This window comes from Chionomys nivalis, chromosome 13 (genome assembly GCF_950005125.1).
Source record: "Chionomys nivalis chromosome 13, mChiNiv1.1, whole genome shotgun sequence".
Classification (NCBI taxonomy): Eukaryota; Metazoa; Chordata; class Mammalia; order Rodentia; family Cricetidae; genus Chionomys; species Chionomys nivalis.
In genome coordinates this window covers 51680464-51690336 of record NC_080098.1, presented here as the reverse complement: position 1 = coordinate 51690336, position 9873 = coordinate 51680464, and positions in this window count along the sequence as shown.

The following is a 9873-nucleotide window of genomic DNA, read 5'->3' as shown; positions in this document are numbered from 1 at the left end:
TTCCTAAGCGAGAGTGGGCTCCTTGAAGGAGTCTTACTTACTTGTTTTACCCTGACATCATCCTTGCAGAGGTCCAAACCAATGAGGCTACTGGATTTTGAATTTTTCAAGATAGAGTTTCATGCAGGCTAGATTGGCTTCAGTTTTGCTATATAGCTGAGGCTGGCCTTGAATTCTAATCTTCTCCCTCCACCTCCAAAGTGTTGATATAACAGATGTGTGTGACAGCTGGCAGCTTTCCTCACCTTAACAAACAAGACCTCAGACCAAATTTGAAAAGAAATAGAAATCTCACAGAAGTTGAGATGAGAAACTGGCCCAATGTTCTTTCCAGCCCTGTGCTCTCCATCAAATGCAGTACTAGGAAAATCCGGAGCCTGCCCTCTCTGCTTCTCCCTGTCTCAAGGCTGTCCTCTAGAGTTGTCTATGGCTACCCTCTATTAAACTGAGAGTCAATAACTCCCAGAATACAGTGTCTTCTAGCTGATTGTCCATACAGGGTGACACAGTCTCCAAATCAGAGGGTCTCTATTCTCATGACCTGCTCTGGGGCTGACTGTTACTGATCTCATAACTTTATGGTTGGGTTGAGTTGATGAACGGCTATTTCTGTAATAGAAATGCTAGCTCATTCAACTGGGAAACCAAGAGACTGACATTCCAGAAAATTCTGACATAGCAGAAAACAAACAAGCAAACGTTCTCCCCCTTACTAAACATATAAAGCTTATCTTCTAAGAAAGGGACTCGACAGATATGTGGGGAATGTTGGTAAGAAAAAAAATCAAAATATGACACAGCAATGGCTGGAATAGTCAGGTTCGTAGAGCATCATGGAAGGATGGCGGTTAGAGGGGAGGGAGCAGAAAAAATGGAAGTTGCAGGTTCATGGGGACAGAGTTCCAGTTCCAGCTTTGAAGGCTGAAAAGGTTCTGGAGATAAAGTGTGCAACACTCTGCAGGTTCCTAACACTAACACTACTGAGCTGTACACGTAAAAATATTCAAAAGGATAAACTTGCTATCATGCATGTTTTACCAAAAAAAAGAAATACCCTCATGATTCATTGTTCATAAATGCTGGTTTTTTTTTTCCGAAAAATATCTGCACCTGAGAATATCAATTGATCTTGAATTCAAGTTTTTTTTGAGAGAGAGTTTTTCTATCACATCTTTTCAGTATCTTAAATTTAGCATTAACATCCCTGTTGGTTAATCTTGATTGTCAGCTTGATTGGATTGGGAATCAACTAAGAAATAAACCATTTGATAGGACTGTACGGGTATTTCCAGAATGGATTATATGAAAAAGTCCCACCTCCCTAGAAGGAAGCACCTTCATAAGGACCTTCCCTTGTATGCCTCAGCTATGGGAAGGGCCTAGGTTAAACTATTGCTTCTTTACCTGCTCTCCTTTGCCCCCTGCTGGTGAGTGGACTGTATCTACTCTGTTGCTGCTGCCCTAGTCCACTTGAGTAGATAGAATCCAGCTTATCTTCCACTGATAATGAAGACTAGGGACTCTACATGAATCCTCCTGACCTTCATCACTAGATGGAACTCCTGAGGCCATGTACCTCATCGGATGAGCAGCTACTGGGCTCTAAGCCTCTCCAGTGCACATTCAGCCATTTTGGACTACCCAGTGTGCATTCTGTCTGACAATGTAATTAATCCCACTTGTAATATTCTTTCTATCAGTTCTGTTTTCTAGAGAACCCAAATACAATATTGAATTCATTTATCTAAATTCAATCTTACATAGATTAGATTTGTTTAGCATGAAAATAATAGGTGATTTCAATTTTGATACATTTATATTTTCTAACCTTTTAAAAAAGATTGCCTCCCAGAAACACCTCATGTTTCCATTGAAATTTTGGTTATTGACTCTTCTCACTCACAAGAATAATTAACAGAGAACTTAACCGATTTGATAATGATCTTAAGCTACCACATCAAAGAGTCACTGTTTCTGAGACCTTGAGCCTGAAGCCTTGAACTCCCCTCAGACTCTGAATTTCAATTTCATGTCAGTAAAATAACAAAAACAGTGTACTCTGGAAAACAGTGGATCATTGATGATGCTGAGCTTAACTTGTTGAACTTCAGCATTAGTGAACACTGGTTAATGCTGTTATATAACAAAGGTGTGAACCCACATTACAAAATCCTCATCGTGTGGCGTCCTGGAACTGATACAGATGGAAATGTACTGTCCTCTGTATAGCAAGAGGAGCAAGGATCTGGAGTTCATAGCTAAATCATTAAAGCCTCAACTTCATTCTAGTGACCTTTGCTAATACCTGGAACCCAAGAGTGATCAATAAATGGGGACATGATTTACGAATGAATGATTGTTGCCAATGTGCCAACCTTGTCAGTGCTGGCAGCACCTCCTTGAAGCAGGTATCTGTGTGTGATAGATGAATAGCGATGTCATCTCATATGAATCATATTAATGAGTTATTTAAAGTCCTGTTGGCCTATGATTGATAGCAATCCTTTAATACATTATTTCCATCTGGCCTCCCAGGAGATCTTAGTGCAGCGTGTCATTAGATTTATGAAGATTATCTTCAGTAATAATTGGGCTTAAGATCTTGAGGGATATGAAATGAGTGTTGACTTTCACACAAAACTCTACGGGTACTTAGAATTAAAAAAAGACTTATCAAGAGAATAATAAGTAATAGACTATGCCACTGACTGGATGGGCCTGTGAATTTTCTATCAGTGAACTCATTATTTTAACATGATTTGAGTTAATTACCACAACTGAAGAAGAAACTATTGGGTAAGAGAACTTATACTTCAGTTGGGGACCTGAGTCATGTCTCTGGAGCTTCCCTGTGCAGATTAGGATAATGCAGCAAAGGGAATCCTGATGCAGGCAGGAGAACTTGAGGAGTTCAAGTGCATAGTGCCAAGCCTGTGTTGCACGAAATCAAACTTACCGGATTTTTTTTTTTTTTTTTTTTTTTGGTTTTTCGAGACAGGGTTTCTCTGTGGCTTTGGAGCCTGTCCTGGAACTAGCTCTTGTAGACCAGGCTGGTCTCGAACTCACAGAGATTCACCTGCCTCTGCCTCCCAAGTGCTGGGATTAAAGGCGTGCGCCACCACCGCCCGGCACAAACTTACCGGATTTGATAATATGAAGCAGTCATCGTCATCATCTTGCATATTGTGTAAGTGGGCTTATTAGGCTGGAAAGATGGATACAAGCCGCTACCTGAGAAATTATTTTCTTAAAAGCCAAAAGGAATATTTATAAATAAGACAAAAAGAAGAAAGAATATCTCTAATTTTAAAAAGGCATAATGCAGGAACCACAGTAAACTGAGAAAATAAAAGATGTCAGTAAAGTGGAAAACAGATCAGTAGAAATTAGCTAATGTGAAAAAAACATCAAAATGATATTAAAAATTTTAAAACAACTACATGAACTGGGCTGGGCATCTTATTATCACTGTATGCACAGAGTAAAAGATAAAGACATTGGTTGAGACAGACAAGATATTTAAAGAACTCCCGACCAAAACTTTCTCAAACGTGATGAAAGATAAAAGTTCACACATCTAAGATGCTCAGCAACCCCCAAACAAGGTACACTCTAAAGAACATAATGCTTACATCAAAGCCAAACTGTTGAGGGACAAAGACAGAGGGAAAAAATGATAGCTTGGATATATGTAACCTCAGCACTTGGGAGGCTGAGGCAGGAGGATGGCAAGATACCAACCAGCCTGGGTAACATAGATTCTGGCTGGAACAGAGAGATCTTAGAAGAAGAAAAAGAAGTCTTAGAAAATATTGCAGCAAGAAGATGCGTATGTCCAGGGAGTAACAACTCAAAATTATTCAGTAGAGTGCATGGAGGAGTCATCCAAACTCATGCTGGGAATGCAAAAGAATCTTTCAAGTGCTGACAGTAAAGAAAGGTTGACCCCAAGTTCTGCACACAGTGGAATCACATCCGGTCTGGTATATGTGATGTGGAGTCCCCAGATGAAGAAAAACAAACAGAAACCACTGCCAGGATGCTGGGGGCAGGCTAGACATCTTATGTCCAACAGAATAATATTAAAATTACCTGTCAATAGTGTTGGCTGTTCCCATCATGCATCTGATGTTTTGGGCAGAAAGGGGGAATAAATTCTATACCAACAGTAGGAAACACAATCTCCCCAATTTCAGAATTGTCTGTCCCTCCACTCTATCTGAACTCATTAATATTCCATTAAAATTTGCTCATAGATGAGTTGCCTAAAGCTAGTGATTTATGCTGAGAACACTCACACTTACCCCTTGAGTATTTTAGCTTTATAATAAATGCTCTCTCCAAATTCCATATACTGTTTCCTCTGAGTTCTTTCTCTTACAATAAAATCATATAAATATTGGGCAGAGGTATGTTGACAGAGGTTTCTGTCCTGCCCAGTCCATAGCTATTCAGTCCCAAAGAAAAACACAGAGGTCTACATTAATTATAATCTGGTTGGCCTGTTAGTTCAGACTTTCTTATTAACTCACTTTTATATCTTACATTAACCCATAATTCTTGCCAGTGTTGCCATGTGGCTTGGTACCTTTATCAGTGAGGCATTCTCATCCTGCTTCCTCTTCATCTGGGTTACAACTGCAGACTGACTTTCCTCTTCCCATAATTCTCCTAATCTGGTTGCTCCACCTATACTTTCTGCCTGGTCACCCTGCCCATACTTCCTGACTGGCTACAATACAACTGACTAATCTTTACACGGTACAAGACCATTGTCCCACATCACTGTCCCTCCTTTAAAAAAATAAAAACAAGAACTCTGAATCTACTATCCTTTGTTTAGCTTTTCTCCTGAACATTATCCATAACAACTTGTAACCAACATTCTAAACAAAGGAAAATATCCATAATCCATTTTTTGGGGGGGGGCGGAATGTGAGCATAGTTTTCCTATTTTCTGCTGATTGGGGACACTGATAATCTTATAGGGACCTAAAGAAAATTTAAGATTATGGCCAAGTCCTGACTTGAAAATTCTGTGAAGCTTGATTATCTCAGCCAGCAGTCTTGAACCTGTTCTGGATGTAGAACTCAGAGAAAACTCCAACAGAGGTCCTCTGAAATGTTATATCATCTGGGCCATCTGCTCCTATTGGAGATGATTTCTCAGAGGGGTCTTCCTTGATCAAACATGATTTTTCATAATCCAGAAGGAATCCACAGCCTCTCATTTCCTGTGGAAACAAAAGCAAAACCTCTTCTCCAAATAAAATGCCTTTTGATTTAAATTTTGGAGAAAAGGCATTTTCAAAATAGTTATGTTGGATTAATTCAGCAGCATTTATAATCAACTGTCTTTTAGCAGTTGTTCCTGCCTCAGCCATCAAACAATTCAAAGACAATACAATAACATATAGTGTATAGATTCTCTGTGTGTTTTTCATCTTTATGTGGTTTTATTTTAAACTCTATTTCTTTTATTTTTATTTTTCATCTTTTATTTTTTTTCAGACAACATTTCTCTATATATCTTTGGCTCTCCTGTAACTCACTCTGTAGTCCAGGATGTCCTTGAACTCACAGAGATCTGCCTGTCTCTGCCTCCCAAGTCCACACTCCTGTGATCTAGGTGTTACTAAGAACCCCACTGATGAATGTTTTCTCTTTACTAGTGCCCCCTTCTCAAGCTTCAAGCATGCACAGAGCACCTGCAAACAGTCTCCTCTTCAAGGGCAGAATCCTGTAGAAAACACAGGGATCCCAGCAGCACGCACTGTCCCTGACCACTAAAATCAGCTACAGCTGATTAGCCTCACAGTCCCTGGGTCACACACAGCTGCTGCTGAGGCACAGACATAACATCCCTCTCCTGATGCAGATGCTCGACTCCATCCAAGAGTCCTCTTGTCTTTCTGCTTCATTCCCACCATCCTGCAAATGAGTCTGAGGGCCACTCTTCTGTCTCCTGAGTAGAGGACCCTGAGTCATGAAGGAGCTCCCTTGTCTCTCAAGCAGATGAGCCCCTGCATCCCTGAGGATGATCATCAGGTCGCCCAGTTAGCTGCATGGGTTCATTGCTGCTGCCAGTGACAGGCACTGAGGAAAACAGCAGAGTCCCTCCTGCCTCAGATCTCCATCTTCAGGGGCGTGTGGCAGCACAAAGGGGGTTTATGAGACAAATGGGGGTTACATTAAGACAATGGTCAAGAGCCCATCACAAGGGGGGATCTTATTCCCATTAATTCTCTGTTTTCTTTTTTTTTTTCCTAAGTTTTCTTCCTCATCAAAAAATCAATTAGTCCTGACCTGTGGATACGAGTGTTAAAGACACATTCCTATTCTGCAGAGGAAATGATCTGACATGAGAAAGGAAGGAGCCATTACCGAGGTCCCTCTTTCAACTAGGACACCCTGTGGAGGAGGCTGTTAAAGATGAAGCAAAAGAAAAGCATATTGCATACACTAATCACAGAAAGGCTGAACAATCCTGATTTAGAGGCCAAACTGGGCTGTGTGGCAACACTCTGATTTGACAGGAAGTGGGGAAGAAGAAGAGGAGGAAGGAGACAGAAGGGACAAGAGAAAGAGGGTTAGGCCGAGCACATCCGTAACTCTCACAAGAGGAAGGCTGCTGCACAAGGTGGTTTGGGGCCAGTGCACGGTACAGAGTAGACTAAGCCTTAAAACAAAAAAGTGGTAGTGGGGTGGCTGGCCCTGGGGCTCAGTTGGCACAGTTCTTGCCTCGATTCCGTGCTTAGGACTGCACCTAATACCAGCATTTGAAAAATGGAGGCATCAGAAGTTCAAGATCATCCCCAGCTAAGTGGAATTTGTAATAAGCCTGGAATACATAAAACTTCCTCTAAAAAGAACAATGAAAGATTAGGGGAAAGATGAGGGAAGACTGGAAAGACAGACAGAAGCGTAAATGTGGCTGCTTCCATCACAGTTACACAGGGTTTGTTCATCTCAAACGGGATCATGAAAATGAAGCAGGAAACACGAGGGAGAACAGAGGGTACTGAGACTCTTTAGATACTAATCAAGTCATAATAGGTGCCTTCCCCCTGCAATTATATGTGAAAATGATTTTCCCTGTCCCACTTTCCCTGGTGCTTTCGTCATAGGAACCTGGCAAAAGTCCAATTCCTTTGCCTGCGCTGTGACTCACAAAGAAATGCCTGTGAGCATGAAGTCAGTTAACACCATCTGACAGCTTCCCAAAAGGTGAAATTGACCTGAAGTTGTCATCAGATGTGGAAACACACAGGCTAGACAGAAATTTTCAACAGTTTATTGCCCTCAATAAACTGACCTGAACCTTCAGGAATAAGAGTCCCAGAGAACAAGGTGTTGAATAGGAGACCAGGAGTGAGAAATGAAGAGGACAAAAGCAATACCTGGGACTAGGATGTCTTGTATGAGCTGACAACTTATACAAGGAAGTTTATTAAGAAGTTTAGCATCTTATATACTATTAGCAAGGGATAATGACCAAGGTCAGCAGAGAGCCAAATCAGATAATGCTGGAGAAAAGAACACAAGATACATCAGACATACATCAGCTGTGTAACAACTGATACTCACAACCCGGAGGGAAGAGTCACAGCTCCAGAAATTGCAACCTTCACTCCTTCAAGGCATTGGCTCCAGCCTCAGACTGACCTTGCCAAGTGCACTATGTAACAAACTCTTCTGCCTCTTTGAGACAAGCCACACCCACTCCTTCCCCTGTCTGCTAAGACCAGCTGATCTTCAGCTTCCAGCCTGACTTCTATCTCTTTTCCCTCCTGACATGGCTTGCTGCCAGGGACCAACCACCTTCGAGGACCTGCTTCATGGTCTCTTATGCCATCCCTGCCTGGGACTGGCTGCACGGGGGACCCACTGCCCCCTGCCTGCCGCCACATGACCGGCTGCTACTGCTTGGGGATCTAAAGCATTTCTGATGTCTGCCGCCGCCAGGATTCCTGCAACATTTTTAATTTTTCCATTACACACTCCTTTGAGGACAACGAACTAAAGTTCCTGTTGTCCTTTTTTCAGACCCTCTGGGAAAGTCCTTGGTCCGTCTACCTCCCTGCAACAAATGACTACAGCCAATCTTTCCTGTCAAGCAGGGTGCCCAGAGATGGGACATGGCATTTAATATGGGTCAGGTGAGGGCTGAACAAACTGCTAGTCTGAAAGAAACTTAGTAACCTCTGTCTTAGGAAATAGGCCAGCTCTGGAGAGAGTAGGATCATAGGAGGAGACTAGAGTGAACCAGGGGGTCAGAGACACCTCACGTCAAACAGTGTCTGGATGGAGAAAGCATGGGCTGCAGAGACCCAGAGAGGCTGGACACCCATTTCCAAACAGGAAGAACAGGCAGGGATGTCTACCTGCAACCCAAGGCTGAGACAGGAGGGTCAACACAAGTTCAAGTAGGGCCTTTATAGTGAGATTCTGCCTCAAAACAAATGGCTTTAAATAAAAAATAAAGAGCCGTACACCATAGTGCAAGCCTATAATCCTAGAACTCAAGAGGCAGGAGCAGGAGAATCACCAAATATTGGAGACCAGCCTGGGATACACAGTGAGACTATCTCATAAAAAGCTAACATAATGGATAAATGACTGTGTGAATGAATGAATGGAAAGGGCAAGCAGGAGAGATGAGTAGACATTATGGGCCAAATCTCTAAGGCCTTCATCATGTGTTACACTAAGAGGTGTGGGTTACTTATTAGGCAAAGGGACCCACTCAAGATTACAGTGACAGAGGAAGGATCAAGAGACTGTCGTGAGTCATGTCTGTCTTGGTCCATTTTGTGTTTCTACAACCAAAAGTTGCCAACTGGATCAATTACAGACAACAGAAGCCAGCTCATCCTTCTGGAAGCTGGGATGTCTAATTATCAAGATCTGACAACTGGCCAGGGCCTTCATGTTGTTTGTTAATGTCTCACCTTAGTTACTACTCAAAGGTCTTGCCCCCAAATGCCATCGACACAGGAACTAAGAGATGTTTCCCAAATGAGAACTCTGGGCCACAGTTCAAACACAGCCATCAAAGTTACACTGTAGGGAGATCATTCAGAGAACAGAAGGAAAGCAGGCTGCAGAGGTGGGAAGAAAGCAAAGCCAGTCAGGGTTGATCAAGTTACAGCAATGCAGAAACAGGGAGACCTGAGGAAAGACTGAGTGGGGTGGGGGAGGGGGAGACAAAGCCAAGAAACAGCTGTGGAAGGACAACAGATCCAGAAAGGGAGCCCGCAGTGGGACAGAAGGGATTCAGGCTCCTCTCAGACTCCAGCCTTTGCTGTTGTTTGCACAAAATGAAAGTCAGTCCTGACACTATATGTGCTAGAATTTTATATATCAGGATAATAATATAATTTTTTTTTTTTTTTTTTTTTTTTTTTTTTTTTGGTTTTTCGAGACAGGGTTTCTCTGTAGTTTTGGAGCCTGTCCTGGAACTAGCTCTTGTAGACCAGGCTGGTCTCGAACTCACAGAGATCCGCCTGCCTCTGCCTCCCGAGTGCTGGGATTAAAGGCGTGCGCCACCACCGCCCGGCTAATAATATAATCTTATGAGATTTTAATGTTAAAAATAAAAACAGTCACTTTGGCTGACAGGTTTATCAACCATAGATTCCATGCCACCATCTCAAGAAACAGCTGCCAAAATTCTTAGCATGTAAGGTAAAGTAGAACCCCTAAGATACAGTGTCACTTGAAACATTTCCTAGGCTCTTGTGACCACTAGGCATGGGACTCTATCAAATCCCTTCTTAGGCAGCACTGGTCCTTGCAACCAGCCTCTAAGGTCAGATCTAATTGAATCAGTTTACTTCCCTCAAGGTCTCCATAAGAACAAGCAAGCCCTGG